The 25200-nt window shown below is 39.4% G+C and overlaps 1 protein-coding gene across 1 annotated transcript in view; it reads left to right on the forward strand.

The window, feature by feature from the left end:
* The window catches only part of DOK3 (docking protein 3), a 543483-nt gene that overhangs the window by 269568 nt on the left and 248715 nt on the right, over positions 1 to 25200 (forward strand). The gene's annotated exons all lie outside the window — the stretch shown is intronic.

Consider the following 25200-nt stretch of genomic DNA (forward strand, 5'->3'; position numbering starts at 1 on the left):
TACAGTTCTATTGCAAGCTGAAATTCAGCATTTACAAATACATTTGTCCTTTTTTCTAGCTGACTGTCATATTTTGCTTTGGCCTTTTAATACGTCTGTCTTCTTCGTATCCCTATCTTTCCATTACCTGCTTCCACTGTAAGGCTATTCTTTCCCTCTATAATTTCACTGGCTTCCTCTTTGAGCCACATTGTCTTTCTTTTTTTATTTTGGTGTTGCTTTCCCTTTTCATGCCCAGAGTCTTATCCATTGATATCAAAATGAGCCTAATTCTTTTCCAGAGCTCATAAGCCCATAAGTCTTCTTTGTTTCCTTCCAGTTTCTCATCTTTCCATAGTCTGCCATCCTGTTGTAGGTCTATAGTGAACTCAAGTTTCTGACCCCCTCACCCTTTCTCCTGTCATGAGCCAAGCAATAGAATGGTTGCTGCTGGCTAGTGTTGCTTTTTCCTTCAGATTTTGCAATGTACACCTTGTCTGACAAAATATGTAGCATTCTGTAGGTCCTGAGTACTATTGAACTTATACAAACTCATTATTGTAAATTACATCCACTCTTTCTTTTTCTCTACCAACATTAATACTGGGATTTTTCATTGCACTTTTGAGAGAATCTAGTCTTCCATTAATGCAGTCTTTTTTGCTTTTTCATTACATAAACTCTTTTACTATGTCATCATTTCCTTGCAGCATCTCCTGGTTGAGTAATAATACCTACTGGTGGTGCTCTCTTTTTCCTTTATTTGTCAAATACTTATTTATATGACTTTCCCTCTTCCACCCCCCCCCCTTTTACTGGTAGGGTTCTGTTATATCTCATTTTTAAATTCATTGCCTTACATACACAGGTACTACTTCCCCTAGTTGGCCTATGCTATCTAAATCTGTGTATCTAGAACCCAAATAATCTTGTCTTATTTCCTTTTTTCACTTGTCATTATTCCCACAATTACTACTTTTTGTGATGTTCCTGCTTAATTCCATCATTGCATGTACCTCCCCATTATGTTACACAGAGCAGTGTCACTGATAGGTATGGCACTCTACAAGCCCCAGGTTTCTGTCTGAACGTTTTGTTGTTGTCTTAGTACTATATGCCTTTCCTGTCCATCTTCTTCTACTAGCCAGCTGCCAGATACTTGCTGTCTTTTCACTGATTTACTTTTTCAGCTAAACTTTCATCATTTCTGTCACCTTTGAGCTGATTTGCAGATTTTCACTAGTATAACACCTATGTTTGTCAAACACTCCCAGTTTGCCACTATATTATGCCTCTGTTCCATTCCATACCCCCTTGTCAATTGTTAAAATTAACTATTTATTCTTACCTAAACTTACTGGCCTTTGGTGCTGACAGTACTTCTGAGGTCCCAGTACTCTGCACCTATCAGTTATTTCCTTTGTCAATAGGTGCTTGATCCTTCATAGGCCAAGCAACAATTGCTGAATCATCACTACTTAAGGTAATTATTACACATTCTATTTTCTTGCTTCATGTAGGAGTGGTTTATGTTATGCTTTCTGCCTTACAGTCACTTGCTTGAGTCATCCATGCTGAAGTAACAGCTGAGTTGACATAACAGCTTGATGTAGCAGTTGTTGATATATTACTGCGTGTTTCATAGTGGTGCAAGAAGATACCTGTATGGTTTGGTGCACCTCTGTTAGACAGGTATGTATCACCTGTCAGCGATCACTCTTTCTCCAAGGTGCAGCAATGCCAGGGTAAGTAGAATAATATAAGAGGGGTGTGGTGTGAACTTTCCATGGGGTGAAGGGGGGGTTGCCTTCCTGCAAAAAAAGTCTTGCTTTACATTTGCTTGTATCAAGATCTCAAATATATGGGTTATGAGAAAGCATTCACTTGAGTTGTCATTTGCAGTTGTCATTTGCAAGTTATTATGATTAACTAACATGATGTGATTTTTTGGTGATTCAGAAAGACATAGTGGATCCCTTTTTTCACCCATGTTTCTAGTGTGATTTTACTTGTCTAAGATCACAGTATCCTAGAGAAAGAGCAAGTCAAATTTATTGTATGCTTAACTGATTGCTCTTTTTCCAAGGTATAGTGAAATGACAGCGTGAGAGAATAATGAAATAACAAAGGGGTGCAGGGGAACTTGCCCCTTAATTTTACTGTGTGGTGTATTTGTTCTTAAATTGGGGGGCTCTAGTACCTGTGTTTCATGCATATGCACAAAAGAGTTGCCAGTTTCATAGAATTTAACTCTGGGAATTGTGATATGTGGAGTCTAGTTCCTAGAAGGGGTATTCAGAAAGGTTACCATGATGGGTAAGTCTGTTTTACTCAGTGCAGCACACATTTCCAATTCAGAGACAGCACCATTGCAATGCTGTAATGTGAAGAGGTGCAGCACCCTTGTGGGATGTCTATTTGGCCTACTGCCAATGCTAATGAAGCATTCTGGGAGAGTGGCCTATGCTAATGATCTTGGTTAGAGGGTAAGTAGGGTAAGCACACAGCGCGCGCATGCGCGTGTGTGTCTTTGTGTGTGTGTGTGTGTGTGTGTGTGTGTGTGTGTGTGTGTGTGTGTGTGTGTTTGTTTGTGGGTGTATGACTGAGTGTGTCCAAGAGTGTGATCAGGTGTGATCAGGTGGAGGGGGTGCTGTGAGTGTACATGAATGTGTGTGATTGTGTGTGTGTGTGTGTGTGTGTGTGTGTGTGTGTGTGTGTGTGTGTGTGTGTGTGTGTGTGTGTGTGTGTGTGTGTGTGTGTGCGTGTGTGTGCGCGCGCGTGTGTGTGTGTGTGTGTGTGTGTGTGTGTGTGTGTGTGTGTGTGTGTGTGTGTGTGTGTGTGTGTGTGTGCATGGAGGGTGGCATAACTGTAAAATCCCATAGACTAACAAGCAAATCCTGCAGTACTGGATGGGGCACTAGACACAAAGGATATGGAAAAGTGATATGGAAAAGTGAGTGGAAAAACCCTTTTACAGCACAAAAGACCTATTGGTGGGATGAAGGTAGGGTTACCACCTGTCCCACTTTGCAAGGGACAGTCCCTCTTTGAGATTTTAGGACAATACATATTTCCTAAGTTTTCTTTAATAGTTGCATAAAACAGTTATTTTATCTGAAACACCTGAATGTTATATGAAATAGCATAATTAACTCAAATGCTACAAGAATACACTTTTATTTTGGCAAAAAAGTGAAGTTCTGTCATTTGCAATAGACGTAGGTATATTCAGTCCTTCAAAATCTCATATTTCTTTAAAAATTGTCCCACTTTGGACATTTGAAAAGGTGACAACCTAGGTGGGGGTGGGAGATCCTGGACATCAGGGATACCTAAAAGTGAAAGGAACAACGCTTTTGCTGCGTGAAGGACCTATGTGGTGGTAGTTGTGGTGGTGGGGGACACTAGATACCAGGCATGCAAAGGTAAGCCCCAACAAATTTCAAACCCTGCACTCTTGACACACAACTCAGATCCTTAGTGGGGTGTTAGTCCTCTGAATCAACACTAGACACTGGCGAATACTCTTCAGATATTACCTTAAGTCAGTGACAAAAACAAGTTCAAATAAAAGGGGGAAGAATTTTGAACCCTGTACCCTTGGCACATAGCCAGCCTCCTTACCAAAGCATTAGACCTCTGGACTACTATTAGAAATCAGGGATACTCTTAAGATATTACCTTAAGCCACTGGAAAACAAATTAAAAGTGTGTGTGTGTGTGTGTGTGTGTGTGTGTGTGTGTGTGTGTGTGTGTGTGTGTGTGTGTGTCTGTGTATAGTTTCAAATGCTGCACAATTGTCATACAGCCCAGCACCTTAGCAGAGTGTTAGTTCTTTGCACCACCACTAAATGCCAGTGTTATGCTTAAACTATTACCATAAGTCATTAAAAAAAGTTAAAGTAAAGGGGGGGGGGGGGCTTCAAAAACTGCACTTTTGGCACATAAAACAGTTTGACAAGCTAGAGCCTTAATCCTCTACACTAACTAAGAAGGGTTTGTGTTGCCCTTTATTTTTATAAGAAGTATGAAACCCTAATATCTGGCATTACTGACTGACTGTTAAGGTCCTTGAGTTATGAGGGGTAGGGCACATATAAACAGAATCATCAGAAACATTTTGCAACAGGCAGGGACAAGGGAAGGTGGTATGTCTGTCTGTTTGTGTGTCATGGGGCACCATACATCTGTAATGACATGCTGAGAGTTTGGAAAAAATGCCTGGAGGACCACTAGATGATACAAGGGAGAAGTTGTAGAGTACTACTTGGACTCACTTAAATATGTTGATGATGCATTTTACGAACAATAAGAGGAATGAAACTCTGATGTCTGGCATTACTGACTAACTATAAAACTTTACAATTTATGAGGGAGGGTACGGACAAAAATTGGGAAGATACTTCAGAGACATTCTGTCAGCTCAGGGACAGATTAGAGGTATGTTGGCGTGTGTGTGTGTGTGTGTGTGTGTGTGTGTGTGTGTGTGTGTGTGTGTGTGTGTGTATGTTTGTTCATTTGAATATGTGCATGTATATGTGGGAGAGTGAATGATGGGGTGCCTGTGTGAAGGTGGTGTATGGGCCACCAGATGTGCTTACCACAAGAAAGTTATGATTTGCACTAGAGATGATTATGAGTATTCAGCAACATCAAAATTAGCCAGTAATATGGTCTTTCTCCATTGTACCTAACATGTCTCTGAACTACATCTTCCACAATCAGGAAAATGGTGTATTTTATCCACAGCTCCTACCGTCCATGGTGGGGTTCTTTTTGAATACCAGGGTAGGTCTTGATAGTCCCCTCACCAGATCATCTGTGCCCACATGAACCCACAGTGTGTGAGCATTCTTTGCTTTCACTGGTTGCTTTGTTTACAGTCTAACCTTTTTTTCAGTATCTGCTCCTACACAGTGTTACAGGATGCTTCAGCTGTCTTTTCTTCCCATCTAATTCCGTTTGTGATTGAATGGCCACCTATAGGATTTCCCTACTTACTCTGACTGATCCTCTTGCACTGTGCCCCTAACAGGGTGTTGCTGCTCTTCTTTTTCCTAAAATGCTTTCTGTGCAGCTCTTTAACTATATAATGCTACCATGTTTACTCTACATCTTACCTATGCTATCCCTACCTTTTTGGCTTTCCAGACTAGTATTAACTTATTTTTCTGGCCTGTTTGACTCCTTCTTATCAGCCGACTGTGCTTGCTCTCGCCAACTGGTATTCCTTTTACAGCCTTGTCTGCTTTTCATAGGCTACCCTTCTCTCTTCTAGTATCCTGTGCCACGATACTGCTGACATCTCGTAAGCACTATTCTTGCTCCGTCACCACATCCTCCATTCTTAAGTACACTGCTGTAGACACCACTGCTCTCATAGCTCTGCTTCCTACTTCTTTGTTTACACACTTTCCACTCTTTTTTTCTAACGCTTTCTCCCCTACACTCTTCACATGTAGATTATGGTTTCTTAAATTTCTTCCTTGTGTTCTTTACATACATTTTGTACTTTCATGTCTGATCTGGTCTTCTTTTCTTGACATCTCTGGATTCTCTGCCTTTTTTAGTTTTCTCACCATTACTGCATCACTCTGAAGTCTCCAAAGCCCCATTTGCCTCTCCAATACCCTCAGCAGCCTCAACTGATTGTTTACCTGGTCTTCAGCTATCCCTAATCTCTGTTTTTTTTGCTTCTGTTTTTTCCACATTGTGGCACAATGTATATATGTCTTTTCTGCCTCACAGGTCCCTACCCAAGTTGCCATGCTACACTGCATTTCCCTGACCCATTCCCTTCTTCCGTCTCTTACTTGTAGTGCTGATTCATGCTTCCCTCATCACTGGTAACCCCTTTGATTCTTCTTCAAGTTTACTCCCTTTCTGCATCTTGTATAACTAACTTTACTTGCCTTTCTATCTGCTCATCTCACCTATCAGTTGTTTTTTCTTATTAATTTGTAGTGCAGCAGTATATACAATATCGCTTTAATCTTCACACATCTAGTGCTGAGGTGTGGAAGTCTATTATCAGTCGTGTGCTGAAAAGCTCACTTTTTAAATCAAAAGAAAGTCATAACTGCTGATGTTTTGGTATGAAATGACTTCTTCTGCACTACGTCACTTATGTGGACTGAAACACCACACTGGAACATATTTAAATCCCTAGGTTTCTGAAATCACTATGCTGTAGCCCTCCTGATTGACAGCTATGCTTTCAGGTTCTCTTGGTGGTCTCTCGTTTTCCTTTCATACTGAGTACCTGATCCTTGCTATGTGTTAAAAAAGTTCCATTTTATCTTTGAAAGGAATTCTGATTGCAAATATTTGGTAGCTAGTGACTCTCTCTCCCATGCTGTCTGTTGTCTTTTTCCACTCCACCACCGAGATTTTGCTGACTTGAATTTTACAAGTAGCCTTTACACTCATTTGAAATATAACTTTAGATGTGAATGTGTTTGATGAATTCATAGTTTTATAGAGTCATAGGTTGCTACCAGGGAATAGACTAGTTAAGCCTTTTAAAGCCTATTCATTGTAGTCCCATTGGAATCTGAAATTAGTTATTCCCCCTGTCCATAAGGAAAAGGGGCTTGGCCTGGGATACAGATGCAGTTTCAACCCATTTGTCTAAGTTAGACTTGAAGATAGTGAGGGATGTCCATTGCTTTACAGAAAGTGTGAGTTTGTTCTATAGATGGAGAATTCTTTACAGATGGAATCCTGGGAGGAAAAACTCCACAAAATGTGTTTGGCTTTCGCCACCCATTTTAAATTTATTTTGCTATGCCCTTTTTCGAGGTTAGTATACTGTGCCTCTGTCTAACAGTGACACAGAAGTGATACCTGGGGTAAACCTACGATCTCCCATCCACTCATCAAGATTATCTTGAAGAGAGTCAATGAGGGACTCTGCCTAACCTGGACTGGGATTTTATTCCATAGTGAAGGGAGCCTCTGGGTTATGAATCTGTCCCTCCAGCATGTCCTATTTATTTCAGTGCTGAGGTTCAAGTCTCTCGAGCGTGTAGCTCAATGGGATTTGGATTTTCTGAGGTGCAGCATGTCCATTAATTCCGGGTTGGACATGGCTTTATACGTCAGGCAAAGATCGCCTCTGAACAGGCGGTATGCCACTGAGTATAGCTGGAGTTTCTTTAACCGGGCAGCATATGGCATCTGTTTGAGCCCTTTGATCCTCTAGGTGAAATGTGACGCTGGAGTAGGACAGTGCTTCAGTACTGCCTCATAATACTTTGCTTTCTAATGTTCTTCTTGGGTGGGGTGCTTTCTGCTTCATGCCTGTGTCCCCACTTTTTTGATAAGGGTATTTACCAGGAGATGTGGTTTACTCCCACATACTAAAGACATGTTGACACGCTGGAAATGAGAATGCCCCAAAATGCTCGTTGTAGTGAGTGCAAGTATGTGTGATATTCTTGAGACAGACTGCTGTTCCATGCCTTAAAACATCTGAGTTCAGGGATAGGTCTGGCTCCCTTGAACCATGAGTAGGACAAAGAGCATCAGAAAATCAATGAATAATTTAGGCATTTTACATATTACCATACAAAAGGAATTGTAGTAATCTATAATGTCTTCAATATTAATTAAATTACAAATGTATATGTGTAAGTGTGTGTGTGTGTGTGTGTGTGTGTGTGTGTGTGTGTGTGTGTGTGTGTGTGTGTGTGTGTGTGTGTGCATGTGTGTGTGTATGCACGCGTGTGTGTGTGTGTGTGTGTGTGTGTGTGTGTGTGTGTGTGTGTGTGTGTGTGTGTGTGTGTGCACGTGGACGTGTGTGTGTGTGTGTGTGTGTGTGTGTGTGGATAGACAGAGCATAATTTATTTTCTATTGTTAATGTTTTTCATGTCCTTGAGGTTAAACATATTAGAAATTAGGCTGATAGGAACTGTTCAGCTCAGAGTTACCAAAATGGTGATGGGTATGAAGGGGTTGAGTTATGAAGAGACACATGACATTTGGGCATGCATACTATAGAACAGAAAAAAGAAAGGGAGGGTATAATCTGGACTGACTGCATTGTTTGCTGACAAGTGGAAGGAGTGGGAACAATGAGGAAAGACAGAGGATACAGACTGGAATATGAGAAACTGCTGGAAGGGGACCATTTCGAGTTAGATTTCGGAATATGCTAATTTACAGAGAAGATGACAGGGTCCTGGAATGTATTACATGAGGTAAAAGTATAGTGTAAGTCATTTTATTTATTTAAATTGTTTACTGGGATGTTACACTGATCACAATAGACCATTTGCAGGCCGGGTGAAGAAATTTACTAAAAAATAAAACAGAACAAATTCACAAACATAGAGTAATCACAGAGGGTAGATAATCCCATAGGCAATTGAAACAATATGGAAATAGTATTAGTAGAATCGAAAAGCAAATGTGAATTAATTTTAGTAGTAACTATGAGAGGGAATTAACAGGTGAGAACAGGAGGTCAAAGTAGGATGCAGGTCAGTAGGTAGTTAAGTTGTGTCCAGTGGAAAAGTAATTACAGACAGACTTTTGATGGAGGTGCCTTATGAATTGTGCTCTAAATATGGGGAAAGAGGATGTTTCTTACAGGTGAAGGTGGCAGAACTGACAGAATTTGGGTGCAAGAATGGAGAAGGAATGGTTGGTACAGTGCAGCTTGGTTTGGATTGTTTGAAGTGAGGGAGTTAATTTGGGGAGGTTGTGAAGCTTGTAGGGGTTGGTTCTGTTATGGAGTCTGGCTGCAAGAGGCACCTGGTTGAACTAGTTTTAAAAGAAGGGACCCTAGGAGTAGTTCAACTCTGTATGCAACTGTTAGCCATTTGGTTTTGGAGAGGGAGGTTCAGTGGTGTTCATAAGAGGTGGAATTGGAAATGTTAACAGGTTTTGTTTTCAACAGATTGCAGAATTGATACATTTTTAAAGGGTTTCAGTGTTTATTAAAACAGCACAAAGAGATGAGGGGGCAAGGATATATGTGGGGCAGCTGAATGGAGTCCAGCTCCACCAGCCACACTGACTCAACAGACTATGGCTGTTCCTCCATCAACCTTTGTGCATTTACATGTACATTCTCTGATTTACCTTGCTTTAGTTATTTGTGCCATGTTGCTTTCTTTTAAAGTTAGTCACAGTGGAAAAGGATCTGTTAAAGATCATCTATCACACCTATTTATCAGGTTTAATTAATTAATTAATTAGTGGTGTTACTAGGTGCAACTATCAAAACACACACACGCACACACACACACACACACACACACACACACACACACACACACACACACACACACACACAGACACACACATCATATATATTAGTATATATTAGAGAGAGAGAGAGAGAGACAGAGAGAGAGAGAGAGAGAGAGAGAGAGAGAGGTTTGCTATCAAATGGGCGATCGGACTTTGTGCAATTTACATTGGACCGAAATGACCCATTCGATAGTAACGAAAGAATGAATGATGAAATGTAGAAATGTACATCAGCGAATGCAATACAGCATTCACTGTTGTGACTTTCTACATTTTCATGCAGATTGCACTATAGTGGGGATCGGAAATGTACTCTTTCCCCTTACTGTAGTGTGATCTCGGAGTTTGTATATATAAGTAGCTGGGGTGTGGGGGACAGCCCCCCACATGGGGGGGTGCAAGGGGGCTTGCTCCCCTGCAAACACATTGTTTACTGTGTGTTGGACCTGGATTCCATTTGCTGTAGTGTGGTGAATGTTTGAATTATGTTGAATTCAAACATTCACCACTTTCGCGTTCTACTTGTTTGTTGTTTGCTGATGTTGTTTTTCGTTTCTATGGTTCATTGAAATGATAGTTCGTACAAAGTGCGATCGACAAAATGATAGTAAACCACACACACACATATATATATATATATATATATATATATATATATATAGTGATTACATAGAAGCTGTTAAAAGAAAACTTGTCAAATGAAAAAAAAACTGCTACAACTGATCAAAAAATAGCGCATTAAACATGCTGACTTTTTTGCTGTCTGGGATTACAGTACAGAGGGGATTGGGAAAATTGCCCTTTCCCCAATGTACTGCAATCTTGGAGTTGGTATATATAATTAGCAGAATCTGTGGGGATGCAGAGTTTTCTTTTTTTTTTGTTTTCTTTTCAATAGGCTACTGATCTACAAGTTGTATTTGACCAGTTGCCTTTCGAGGTGTTCAGTTTGTGACATGTACACGTGTGTATGTTTATTTATTTGGGGTTATGACAGATGCAATTGACAACTGCTTGTTACTGTTTCATCTAATCTGGGCTGAGCCTGCCAATGGTCATTTGGTGATCAGTGCTCTACCCCAATAAACAAATGCAAATAAATAAATGTTATATTCACTCAATGGTGTGAACATTGTTTCCAGGCAATGGCCACTTTTGATATGACAGCCCGACCTCATGTACAAATTGGGTAAAAGAGGGTTGAGGCTGATGCTAATACACATACACACACACATATATACATATATATTTCTATTTATTTTTTAAATATATACTTTAACTCTTTCCCTATCTCTTTATGTACATATATGTATGCGTGCATTTATGTAAGGATGCACATATGTAGGTATGCATGTGAGTATATATATATATATATATATATATATATATATATATATATATATATATATATATGTGTGTGTGTGTGTGTGTGTATGTGTGTGTGTGTGTGTGTATTGCATATCCAGGTTTGCATGTTTTCTGCTGATAGTGGAACACTTTAAATAGTAAATATGAGCTGCACCTGCACATCAGGCTTTGAATAGCCTGGTTCAGAAATTCAGAAGCAGAACTGAAACTTAAGTACATCTCTTGCTATACCACAAAATTATTCTGCACACTGTCAGCTGGATGTGACTTTACCAATGACATTAAATTGTAATGCAGATTAAAGTTATATGCATGAGTGTAGGAGAGACCCAAGTTATTGTCACGCTGTGTGACATCTGAGAAATGTTTTGTTCTTATCAACTGTAACTATTTAGAATATCAGCAGATGTTAACAGACTGCAGCTGTCATTTCTTGTTCCGTGACATGATATCTACATGTGATAGTGACCAGTCCCTGAAATGTGTGTGTGTGTGTGTGTGTGTGTGTGTGTGTGTGTGTGTGTGTGTGTGTGTGTGTGTGTGTGTGTGTGTGTGTGTGTGTAGTGGTCCTGAGGAAATTATGCCTGAGGCACAGTTTTTAATTTTTATATAAATTTTCTTTCTTTGTGTTCCATTTTTCTTTTAAAGTTATTTTTTAGATCAGGTATTGTAAAATATGCTTGTTCAAAGACAGAAAAATGAACCATTTAACTAAGCCTTCTTTTTTTCTGAAAATGAAAAGTAGTTTTAAAAGTGTTCCTTAAATTTTTAATCTACTATGATTTTACATGAAATTATAAATTCCCAATAGTAGTTACCATTCTGAGTACACAGTTATTTTACGCATGCTTCTTCTGTACTCAGTCTGCCTCAGATAATGACATGTATCTTAACCAGGGAGACCAACTAGACACTACTTTCATTTTACTTGTACATCCCATGGTTTCCCATAATTTCTTTCACATCTTTTAACAAAGACAGGTCTTACTACCTCCATTTTTGTGTTACGGCCTTTTTTGTAACTAATGTTCGCAAACACATAAATGCATCTCTATTGAAGTATTTGTGGAAGGTTGTCATCGTTAAAAGCTATTATAGGCAAAGCAAGCGTCAATTGACCTAATACCCCCTCCAAATATTAGTGGTAATTTCTTGAATATCTTTTTTCAAAACTGATCCAGTCTAGGACATTCTCAGAAAACGTGTTTTCAATTCCCAATACAGCTCCTTTGAATCTTACACTGCCAGCATTTATTAACTTCTCCTGGATACACACAACAAAACTTAGAAGGCATGTAAAGATATTTGAAAAAAAGTTGCCATCCATAACATCTATGATGCCTAGCTTCAGTGGCATATCTCTGGTGCTGCAGTAGTTTAACCCATCAAACAACTACCATCTTTCATTTAAGATAATTTCCCCTGCCATTTCTAAATTTTTGGCTGCATCTTAATGACTAGCTATCAGGATTCTGTATTTCCTGCTTACGTCCTGATAATCAAACGTTTTATCTGCTCGCTCACTTCTCACTTACAGAACTCAGTTTACAAAACCTGAGTGACCTTCAGTTTGTATGCTACTAAATTTAAAGTCTACATGTTTACTTTAAGTTCCTGAAATCAAACGTTTCTTTGTCTAGTGTCCTTTACTTTGCCTGAAAAAAATCTGCTCTTGGTTTAATCATTGCAAAAGATGCCAACAACAGGGCTCCAACCTCTTTAGTAAGAAATGGGATCCAGTTACTCCTTTTGTCAACGATACATGTTTTGCTTAACCTTTCATTGCACTCTTTATTAAAGTAGCTTTAAAAACAGAGTGAATACATCTCAACTCTTTATTTAGGGCAAAACTCTTTCCCAAAGCTTGGCCTCACCAGATTTGCCAGATCCATAGCCCTACAAATTGCCTAATATGTCCTACCATGGATTTTATAAAAAGAAAAAAATCCTCAAATCACTGTTACAACATTCACAGTGAGAGACCCCGTCTCCCCCAATGTAAGAAGTGGGGTTACAACATCACAAGATAACCTAAGTGTAACTTCTTCCCACAGGAATGCTGACGACATCTTGTTTAACCTTTGAAAATATGGTGGGGAGAGCTTGAAGTCCCACTATAGCATACATAACCAGTGGCAGAATATACCAAGGTAACACCTATATTGTCTGAAAGAAGTCCAGTACAATTAGTTTCTATGTACCCAAGAATTATTTCGCTTGTTGTATAACTCCATTATAGGTCATTTGGTTAGACTCACCCAAGGAGGACCTGATCTTGATCTCCATATATGTGAACCTGTTTTATTTTTCTGTAAAAGTATATAGAGCAAGACAGTCTTAGTCGGGCAATAATTAATGCTAATTACACATGTGTTTTTCCTGTGTTAGTTGTATAGCTGGAATCTCATACCTCTGTTTCTTTGTGCAGGAAACTGGGCAAAGCCTAAAATAATGTGAAAACAAAGTCCAATAATAGGGACATATTTTAAATATTGCTCTTATAAACTTCAGAAAGATGCTAGAATAATAGGGTTTGTGTTAGCATGCATTTTCTGAAGGATACGAAGTCTGAAAACCAAATGTATGTTATTATTTTGTGACTTCAGCCCTCAGTAACTTTCCAGAATACCACAAATTTTTTGAAGAACAGACCAAAAATATGAGGTAAAAATCTGGACATTTTGTGAAAATCTGTAGAGTTGAGAGGTATGAGCCATGCACTCCTCTGTAAGTATTTTAAGTATCTGGAAATTAGGTAATTTTTGATGATTCTACCAGGAGCTCTATGTAAAGTGTAAAGAAGAGAGCAAATAACACACATTGCTGCCTTGTCCTCCCTTTTTACTCCCTACTTACCTGAAGCAAATCTTCCAATTCCAAAGCTACTTTGAATCTGTCACTATAAGGTTTAAAGACAATGACTGGGTTTTGAAGACATAAGATGATGTCTTAGCTTGTCTTTAAATGTATTAGTCGATGAGAGGTAATACCCTGTGGGGACAGATGGAAATGTCAGACATGTCTCTGGATAGGCAAATACAGTTTAAAACAGCTGGCTCCATTGTTCACAGTCCACCACCCTCACCCCCACTTCTACACACATGCTAAAGATGTGCATTGATGAATTTTCTTGTTGTTGTTGTTGTTTTTGGCTAAACTTTATGGCAAAAGATTGACTGTTATTTGTCTATACTAAGCATAAACTCAAAAGGGACTACATTTGCAACACAGCATCTCTGAAGAACTTCCCATCCTTCAAAAAAGGGGCTGGGTTGGTACTTTTGTACCTCTTGTTCATATGACATCCATTAATTGGTAATAATGTTTTGAGCTTCACTGTCTGAGTTGCTGCCATTCATGTTTCCCTTCCATAAGCCTGTCTTGACACAGGAAAATGGACAGACAGATAAAACAGCTTCTGATAATATCTCTTACATCATCACTAATACTGAACATTCTGTTAGAAGCCAGATTTGTACCTGCCCCATACTGTATCGCGCATGTCAGTCTCTTATCTTACGCCAGCAGTAGCTGCATGCTTATCGTTAAAACGTGGGTGTTTTATTTAGTCTTGAAGATAAACAGTTTTATTTCTCAGTATTTTCATTGCCTTACCTTGTACTGTGTGTGTGAGTGTGTCACAGGGTGAGGAGAAAGTAATTCATTGCTGTCAGTCCCTTAAATTCTACCAGCATTATTCCACTGTATCAAGAGAAAGACACAATTATACTTTCCTTTACAATTTATTTATACATATATTAATATATGTAACCCACAAAATCATATATATCCTATTTGTGTGCACAGCAATTAGCTCCATACTCTAATTCTATCTACCTAACTGTCCCCTTTGGCCAAATGATAAACAACTGCTTCTTGCCATCTATAAACCACAAAGGGCAGCTGGGGTCAGTCTCTATTCCAATAATATAGTCAAGACTTGGAATAAAATTCCTATATCAATGAGGTCTATCTCACACCTTCATCTTTTCAAACCATCACTAAAATGCTTCCTGTCTGCTACACGGCTTTGTCCCTGCTCCACATCTGGGAAATAGCTTCTCTTAACATCCTTCATCCCCTTCTTATACCTTCTTTTAAAGCACTAAATCACTTAACCTGCTCATCCCCTTCTAATACTTTATTTTATTATAGTACTTAAACTACTATAAGTACTTATAATTAGCACAACCAAATTACTATTCCATCGCTACTATTAACACTTAAAGTTGCTTATCCCTACTGATACCTCACTCTAATTTATTTCTTAAATTACTCCTAACCGTCTTATATACCACTCTTCTATCTGTGAATTCTCAGTACAACTCTTGTATATTAATTTTTGTGAATATCAATACAAATTTTATTACACAGAGTACTATGCTATGTATTCACCGAAACTACATTATAAAATGTATTATTGCAAATATTGATTGCATTAAATTTGTTACCTTGGAGTTTTTCTCCCTGGGCCTTGCTGAAAAAGGGCACCTACACCCAGTTGGACTTTCTCGGTAAACACATGTCAATAAATAATATATGCATAAGTGGACAATTCTTATCTGCCTCAAGCCATGGTACCCCCAGATTACAAAGCACAATATAACAAAACAGCCTATAAGGCACAGTGTTCATGTATAATGAGTGACAGATTATAGTTCTAAAATTCCAAGATATGTACAGGGGCAAACAATGGACTCATCGGACTTGAACTTCATAAGAACAAAATTCATACTAAAAAATCACAGTTTAAATATTCAGCCAATGAAAACACATGATCAAAATGAACCAATGAAAATACAGTACTACATATAAATTTAACAAAATAATTCAAAACTGGAAATTTTGAAATACATTTTTATGTATAAAAATTAAATACACAGTTTGTAGTTACTGAAAAAATACAAAATAAAGAAAATGTGAGTATATTGCAAAATTCAGGAGGTAAAAACAATGAGGGACATATTAAAACAAATAGAGAAAGAGTCCATAGACAAAATCAAGTAACAAAGTATTTTAAAGTTTAAATGGAGCAATGAAGAAGCCTAAAGTAAAGCAGTAAGGAAAATATTCTTAAAGCCCAAGACTAAATAGGCTCAAAAAAGATGTCTGCAGCTCAAATCCTACAAAGGACCCCATGGAAATTATTCTGTCAATGAATAAATAGAAAAGTCTGAGATCTAGTCAGAAAGGGTCCAGACTTTACAGGATGCAGGTAATACAGCTTAAGGCGAGTGTGGGGGGGGGGGGCAAAAAAGTATGAAGATTAAAGTTTAAATCAACCTGGTTTGCATTTGCAACTAGACAGAGGGAAAGAGAGATTTCTAAGGGATAGTATGAATGTTTCCCAGAGTTTAGGTGTTAGATGAAGAAAGACTGCACCATCAGAGACAAGATAGAAGGAATGCCCTATAAGAATGCTACAAATTCTCAGTGGTAACCTAGCAAAATAGCACATAGGACTAATACCAGAGCAGTATTGTGGCAGTACTCAAGAAAGAGTAGCCAGTGCATTTAGAGGAACACTCCACCTTGTCCTACAATTTAACTCAACCCTTAGGTTTCTTTTCACCCTACAGTAAGGTTCTAGTATTGTGCAGGTATCAGAAACCTGATTGTATTTTATAAGACTTTAATTTCCTTGTCTCTTCAAATCAAAGGGAGGGAAAGACCACCCACTTTTTTAAAGCTTAACATTTTTACATAATTTGCAGAGGACTTTTTCTACATCTGCATGACATGCTACAGACACAGAGAATTTTGTAGTCAGGTACTGCTGAAAATTATGCACTGGTAATTAATCCTGCTGATGTCAGAAGCACAGCACCCGCTGTAAAAAAACAGACAGGTGTGAAACTGTTTTCCATTGTCTTTATTGCAGACAGAAAGAGAACTTACTGATTCACAACTTAAAGTATGAAGATTAAAGTTTAAATCAACCTGGTTTGCATTTGTAACTAGACAGAGGGAAAGAGAGATTTCTAAGGGATAGTATGAATGTTTCCCAGAGTTTAGGTGTTAGATGAAGAAAGACTGCACCATCAGAGACAAGATAGAAGGAATGCCCTATAAGAATGCTACAAATTCTCAGTGGTAACCTAGCAAAATAGCACATAGGACTAATACCAGAGCAGTATTGTGGCAGTACTCAAGAAAGAGTAGCCAGTGCATTTAGAGGAACACTCCACCTTGTCCTACAATTTAACTCAACCCTTAGGTTTCTTTTCACCCTACAGTAAGGTTCTAGTATTGTGCAGGTATCAGAAAAGTACAGTTTTGTACCTACCATAAATGTAGATGTTCGAGGATCCACATTGCTGCAGTCCTAACCATTGGGTAGTCCGCTGTCCAGTCGGCCCGAATACCAAAGTATATGGCTGACGTCGGTCAGGGCGCATTAGACTGACGTCAGTACGTCAGGGTACTAATGCGCATGACCGACGTCATATCCTCAGTCTTTTCTTGCCCCAGATGTCAGAAGACCCTAAAAAGACAAAGCCCAAACCAAAACACCAAAAAACCCTGCACCAAACATATATACAATATATACAAATGCACAAGAATATATATATATATATATATATACTAGCACAAGCCACCACCCCTAAACACAGAGGGGAAGGAGGGAGGGTAAATTGGACTGCAGCAATGTGGATCCTCGAACATCTACATTTATGGTAGGTACAAAACTGTACTATGTTCTTCATTCCACATTGCTGCAGTCCTAACCATTGGGTAGAATCCCAAAGCAGAGGTAAGGGAGGCTGGCAAATCATAAGGAAGCAGGAGCTGTCAACATGCCTTGCAAAATAGCTGTGGCAAAACCAGCCCTAGATTTAGAGTAGAGAGGAAGATGGTAATGCTTAGAGAAAGTATGCACTGAACTCCAAGTAGCTGCCTCCAAAATATCCTTAGTTGCCACCCCCCTTAGAAATGCTGTTGAAGTGGCAGTAGCCCTAGTGGAATGAGGCCTAATCCCAGCTGGAACCTCTTTGCCATGATGGGAGTAACAAAATGAAATGCAAAACCCAATCCACTTAGAAATAGTTTGTTTAGACACAGGCTTGCCCTGAGAACTCAAAGCAAAAGAAACAAACAACTGCTGAGACTGCCTGAAATCCTTAGTCCTGCTTAAATAATAACGCAACTGCCTATGGACATCTAAAGTGTGCAAAATCTTTTCCCCCTTATTTTGGGGATCTGCATAGAAAGTAGGCAAATGAATAGTTTGGTTTAACGCCACACTAGAAACCACTTTAGGCATAAAGGAAGGATTAGTACGTAATGATACCCTATCCTTATGGAAAATCAAAAAGGGATAGACTCTTTTGTTTGTCCGGGGTTAAAAAGGCCATCTGGGCTGCTGTATTCAGTCTCACACCCAGAAAGCACATGTCTTGAGAGGGTACTAGACTGGACTTTATTTCATTCACAGAATACCCTAGGCATCTTAGCACTGCTATAACATATTCCAGATGCTGTAGAAGGTCTTCCTTTTCTTGAGCCAGAATCAGGCAGTCGTCCAAGTAAGGATAGATTTGAATTCCTTTTAGCCTGAAGTAAGCTATCACTGGAGCCAGAACCTTTGTGAATACTCTGGGCGCAGTAGATAAGCCAAAGGGCAATGCAGAGAACTGATAATGAGAATTTCCAGCTCAAAAACGCAGATACTTCCTGCAACTTAGTCTTATAGGCACATGAAGGTAAGCTTCCTTGAGATCTAAAGTTACCATCCAGTGATCTTTGCCCAGCAGAGGTAAAAGCTGTTGTAACGTCAACATCTTGAACTTGGGAATGTCCAGATAAGTGTTGAGGATAGATAAATCCAAAATTGGTCTCCACGTGTTCCCCTTCTTTGGTACTAGGAACAGGCGAGAATAAAATCCTAGGCCCCTTTCTGATACAGGGACTGGCTGAATGGCCCCTATTTGGAGTAACAGAGAAATTTGCTTGTGAGCCTCTTTCCTTTGTGGAGGAGGAACGTCTGGCATGCCTTTGAAAGGGGCAATGTATGGAAATAAAACCTGTAACCGTGGTGAATGATATCCAACACCCATCTGTCTTGAGTAATTAAATCCCAATTTTCTTTGAAAAGAGACAGTCTTCCTCCCAAAGGAGCTGCCAGACGAGAATCTACTGGCAGCTGAAAAGGCAGGTCATTGGGTCTGTTTACGAAAGGACTGACCCCTGCCCTCACCAGAAGTCTGAGCAGGTGAACTCCTGTTCTAGGCCTAAAAGAACCTTGAGCTCTGCCCCTACCACATCTAGACCTACCCCTAGACTGGGAATCATAAGCAGGATATGTCCATCCCTTAGTAGGCCAATTTCTACTAAACTTCGGTGGCTGCATCTGCAAAAAATCTTTAACAGTTTGCATAGACTTAGCTTTGTCCTCCATTTTCTTTAAAACTGCTTCCACAGGCGAACCAAACAACACATCAGACTGTAAAGGAGCATCCAAAATCCTCGTCTTAACATGCTCAGCTAAATTCTGATCCCTCAACCAGGCATGCCTGCGAAGAACAGAACTAGTGGCAGCCACCCTCGAGGAGGCCTGTACAGCATCAAAACCACATTGCAAAGAATGCTTACCCACTTGTTCAGACACATGAACTAAATCCAGCAACTCTTTACACTCAATACCTTCAGCCAAAGCATCCACCTTAGATTTCAATTGTGAAAGGAGATAATTTTGATATTTTAGCATGTGAAACTGACAATTCAACGCCCTCATGGCTAAAGTGGAAGAAGTATACACTTTCTTTCCCCATCTATCCAAAGCCCTTGCCTCTTTATCAGTGGGAACAGGGTTTTTAACAACAGAGGCCTTAACACCCTTAGGTCCCTGAGAAACAGTTTCCGGGTCTGCCCTAGGACTCTTAAAGAGATACTTATGAGCTTCAGGCACCCTATAGTACCTATCAGGTTTAACAGGAGCAGGAGGCAAAGAATCAGGGTTCAGGGAAGCCTCTGCAAAAACATCTTCCACCACATTCAACACAGGAGGTATAGCTAAGGGCCTATGCTGGGGTAAAAACAAGAATTCCCTAAGCCTTTTCCTGGAATCAGAGTAATCTTGGCCTTCCCATTTAAAGTGCTCCCTCATGGAATGTAGGGTCTCTGAAAATGAGAAATCCTCAGGAGGAGAAGCTGTAGGAGTGGAATCATCCACATCAGAATCAGAATAAGGAGGATACTCCTGCAAGTCTTCCGCAGAAGACTCTGAAGCCTCTGAACACCGTTCAAAACTCTCAAACTCAGGTTCCACCCTAGGCCTCTTATCAGGAGGGGGCATAGAACCTCTAATCATAGTAATCAAATCTTCTGCCATTTTAAGCATATGTTTCTTAGGCACAGAACCTGAAGTGCTAGGAGAAGCCCCCACTGAAGCTAAACTTGGCCTACCTCTCAAAGAAGTTTTGGAAACAGAAGGAGAGGCCCTAACTACCTTGGGAAGAGAGGGAAGAACAGTTACCTGAGAAGCCCCCTCAGCCTGGCCTACCTCCTGAGAAGGCACATCCTGTAACAGTAAAGTCTCTGCCTGAGACTCTAAAGAAACTCCTGGCAAAACCTCTGGCTCCACTGAGCCTTCTAAAGAACCGACGTCCGGGATTGCCGGTTCATCAACCCTAGGCTTCGCTGTTTTGTCCTTGCGCTTTTTGGACGAAGCGGGCGTCGGAGCATCCGACGGCATTTTATAATTACAACGCTTCCCAAACACTAACCTGGCACAGTCTAACCTTCTCTTAATAGTGCGTTTGTTAAATCTAGCACAAGAGCGGCATCCAACAACGTCGTGCTCAGGCCCTAAACAAGGTATACACAAAGTATGGTAATCCCTATGAGGTATCTGTTTCCCACAAGAAATACAGTTATTCCCTTTTTCTGACATCCGGTTAAATACTGAGGCAAGAAAAAACCAAAATATTCCCCAACGGGGTACTTAGCCAACTTTGATTCGGTCTGAAACTCCGACTTCAGAAAATTTCAGAACGCCAACCTGCACTCGCAAAACTGCTTCTGCATCAGACCATGCGGCAAAAAAGACTGAGGATATGACGTCGGTCATGCGCATTAGTACCCTGACGTACTGACGTCAGTCTAATGCGCCCTGACCGACGTCAGCCATATACTTTGGTATTCGGGCCGACTGGACAGCGGACTACCCAATGGTTAGGACTGCAGCAATGTGGAATGAAGAACATCCTGATTGTATTTTATAAGACTTTAATTTCCTTGTCTCTTCAAATCAAAGGGAGGGAAAGACCACCCACTTTTTTAAAGCTTAACATTTTTACATAATTTGCAGAGGACTTTTTCTACATCTGCATGACATGCTACAGACACAGAGAATTTTGTAGTCAGGTACTGCTGAAAATTATGCACTGGTAATTAATCCTGCTGATGTCAGAAGCACAGCACCCACTGTAAAAAAACAGACCGGTGTGAAACTGTTTTCCATTGTCTTTATTGCAGACAGAAAGAGAACTTACTGATTCACAACTTATTCCAATGTAGCCATGCCTTTCACAGCAGAACAGAGCAATTAGATCTGTCAGTAGTTCAAAGGCAGTTGCCATCTCTTCTGACAAGTTTACATAAGCGGTATCACAGCATTGAAATGCTAAGCTTTAAAGTTTAAATGTTTGCTGTTTATACTGCTTTACATTTTATGATTACTAAAATGTACTATCAAGGATGTCAATGAGCTTTAAAGAGAAGTCAGAAAGTATTCCTTGTTGCAATTCTTGTAAAGTATCAACACATTTACCAAAGTGTGTGCGTTTGTGTGTGTGTGTATGTGTGGGGGGGAGTGTACACTCAATTTATCTTGGACAACAAAAAGGTACTTTGAACAAAGGCCTACAGTTTAGCTACTTTTTTGGTTACAGCTGTATAATCCCTTAGTATACTGTAAAACAAGCCCTGAGACACACACACATGAGGGCCATTCAAGGAATAAAGGAAGCAGTCTTGTTTCAGAAGGCATTTAAGATGACAGTGACTGACACTAATCCCATTATATGTAAATGGCATGGGAATACACCATTACTTCTTTATGTCTTGCATGACTCATTCAAAGCAGACTTGAAATGGATTATGGGAAAGAGAAAGGCTTGAAGAAAAAACAGATCACATTAATGTCAAGCCCCATTGGCAGACATTTTGCAGGAAATATATTCAAATTCTATAAGAAGCAGTCAGAGTGATTTTGAGTTGTTAAAATAGCTTAGAAAACAAAGAGAGTGAAAAAATAGATTTTTTTTATTTCTAAGGTGGAGTTTTCCTGTAACAGTCTAGTTTGTTAAATTGAAAAGATCATATTGATAATCACTGTGGCTTCCTAGAGTAATGAAACAACAGATTTTTTTAAGTCTTGTAGGTTATAGGCCTGGCCAAGAGTGAAAAAAGGCATTGTCCATTTCAAGAAAAAAGACATTTCTGCCAATAGCCAATCAAGCTTCTAGGGTCATGAAACTCTTGATCCTTTCAACAGTCCTTAAAGGACAACAATGGGATTCTATTATTAAATGCAAACTTCTCAGTCCTTTTTCTCCCTATTTACTGTCCCTACTATGAATAAACAATACAGCATTTAAAATATTTTAAATTGACTGTTTCTTTCCACTAGAACAGTACCTTACTGTACTGTGGTGGTTTCACTTTCAAAAAAATTCCCGACTTGAAAAAGCTTGCTGCAGTCTCCAATTCATTGATGTCATCAAGGCCAATGAATACAGGTAGTTTTCTGGCCAATCCTCTCCCCAAACTGACATCATCACGACTGTCCTAAAAACCCACCCATGCTGTGATGTCACAGCTCCCTGGTCCTTCCCCTACCCATACAGAAAGTAAAGGCTAGAACAAGGAAACAGTATATGAGTTAAGTCTCCTGCTGTGAGTTGTCAATCACAGCAGGTAACAGTTCAAATCACCCTTAACACTATGACAACTAGGGAAGTTAGGTGTGAAGGGGGATGGGAGATGAATCAAAGCAGTGCAATTCAGGCTTCAGAAAAGACTGCAATTTAACCATTCTAAAAAGAAGCAGCAGTAAAAAGCACTTTGAATGTCTGTTCTGTGGCATTTGCACTGTTTGTGTTTTAAGTAGTCATTGAATGGTATGAAACATTACTTAAAACTGACTGAAAGACAGAAATGTATGCATGTAAAATCAAACAAGTGACAGGAGCTTTGGGAAGAAAGAGGACTGCATGATGTAATTTTTTACATTCAAGCACTGCATCGTGGGATACCAAAAAGCAGCCTAAATCAGATTTACTTCAAGATGTCAAACCCCATGTGGGGTTCTGTTTAAAAATATTTAAAAACCTTTAAATAGTCCCAGAGTGGTGTTAAAATGTTGGAAACACCAAACCATGTTGTCTACCAAACCAGACTGTCCTCCCCAGGACTTGCTGCAATCTACTTTTTTAAAGCAAGAAACATCTTTATTAAGTTATCACTTATGTCTTACGCAATCATAAATGTATATAAATAAAAACAAACCCTATTGACATAATTTTTCTTGCAACATTATACATCACTTATAATCTAGCCAGTCACTGTCAGTCAAACATTACATAGCTCATTCAGATTCTGGCTTCTTTTAAACCTCATTCCTACTCTGCATGTATTGTTCCCATATTTCACATTTTTTATGTAATTTGCTCCTAGCCTTTTCTAATAATCCCATTTCCAGTTGATTTATCTCTGTTACTATATTCAATACTTCTAGTACAGTTGGTTTAGACTTTGATTTCCATCCATCCATCCATCCAACCATCCGTCCATCCATCCTCAATCCCTTTTTTCCCATTTTGCGGATAGGGTTAGGGTGTCAGTTCAACAGTAACAATCTTCTCAAGCTAAGCTTTTACACCGCCAGGTGGCTAGCCCTGCCATGGTAGCTTATTCGTACCACTCACTCACACACACACTCACACCTATGGCCAATTTAGACTGTCCAATCCACCTACTACATATCTTTGGAATGTGGGAGGAAACGGGAGCACCCGGATGAAACCCATACGACTGCAGGGAGGACATGCAGACTCCACACAGAAGGCACCTAGCCGAGAATTGAACCAGAGAACCTCTTTCTGTGAGGTGACAACGCTAACTGCTGCATCACAGTGGCTGCTCTGGTTTAGACTTTGATTTCCATTTTTTTTGTAATTGCTTTTTTTGCAGCCACTATAATTAGACTTAGCAAGGCCTTACTATGACTAGATGATTCTGATTCTGTATCATAGCTGAAAACAAATAATTTCCTTAGTTACACCAGTTTCCTCATCCAGTATTTCTGATAGAGTAGTCTACAGGGAATTTTTAAAGTCTGCCAACTCATTACACTCCCAGAAAATATGTTCCCAATTACCTCTTTCTTCCTCATCACACCTCCAATATTTACTATCTACATGAAGAAAAATTCTTTAGAGTCTACTTGGGTATAAAAATACCTACGTGCACACTTTTAAGCAAAGATTCAAAATCTTTTAGACTTTGTTGCATATTTTGGAGATATACATATATCCCCCATTGTTTCTTTGTGAATTGCTTATACAATCTCTCTCCTCAATCCTTTATAATCTCCTCTAATTGATTCATATAGTAGTTATGCAGTATTTTATATGCTCTACTAATTATTCCTTTTTTAGCAGCAGCTTCTGTTCTAGATTATAATAACAATTCTACCACTTCTTGTCTTTTGCTTAGTTTCCCCCCTATTTCTTACTCTTTGTCTATCCTCGGATATCAATCCTTGATAGGGAAGGCAATCTCTAGCTTGAAGTCCAAATAAATTGTTGACCTCTTCCCATTCTATTACCTTTGCCTCTCTAATTATTTGCTCCCAATACCTTGGTTCATTTGCCAGTTTTCTCAAATAAATTCCAGCCCCCCTCTTGCCTATTGTCTGTATCCCTATTTGCAGTCATCCCTATAGGTGGAATCTCATTTCTTCATTCCCATGTTGGCTTAGTTCTTAGAATACTTTCTGCTACTTTATTCTGTAGGTTCATAGGTTCATAGGTTGGTACTAGGCTATCGGCCCTAGGGCCTATGCAAGCCTAGCCATAACAAATCCCTGGATATTTCTTCCCACAATATTTACTTCTCTGGACCCCTGTCTAGCAGGGTGACTGACATGATCCCCGGGGTGAATATAGGTTCATAGTATGGTTATTGTTATTCTCCTTAAGGATCTGGATCCAAAATCACAGTCTCTCCTTGTTTCTTGAGCTTCCCACTTGTTTTGTCATCATCCCTTTCCACTTCAAATTATAACTTTCTGCTTATGCTATGCATAGGAGCCTAAACTGTGTAGCTCTGAAATACCCATTCAAATCGGATAATCCCAAACCACTTTGTTCTGTTGGAAGAATCAGCTTATCCCACTTGACTCTTGCCATCTTCCCCTCCCAGATAAAATCCTTCATCTGTTTATTAATTGCTATCCACAACTTCACCTTTGGTTAATAAAAATATGCCTGATCTGTGTATAAAACTAAAGGGGCTAAAAACATTTTAACTGCTTGTATCTTGCTATCCATATCCATATAAGAGAGCTTCCAATTTCTCAGTTTTTGTAT

This window comes from Protopterus annectens, chromosome 4.part0, assembly GCF_019279795.1.
Source record: "Protopterus annectens isolate FY-2018-M chromosome 4.part0, PAN1.0, whole genome shotgun sequence".
Taxonomy (NCBI): domain Eukaryota; kingdom Metazoa; phylum Chordata; order Ceratodontiformes; family Protopteridae; genus Protopterus; species Protopterus annectens.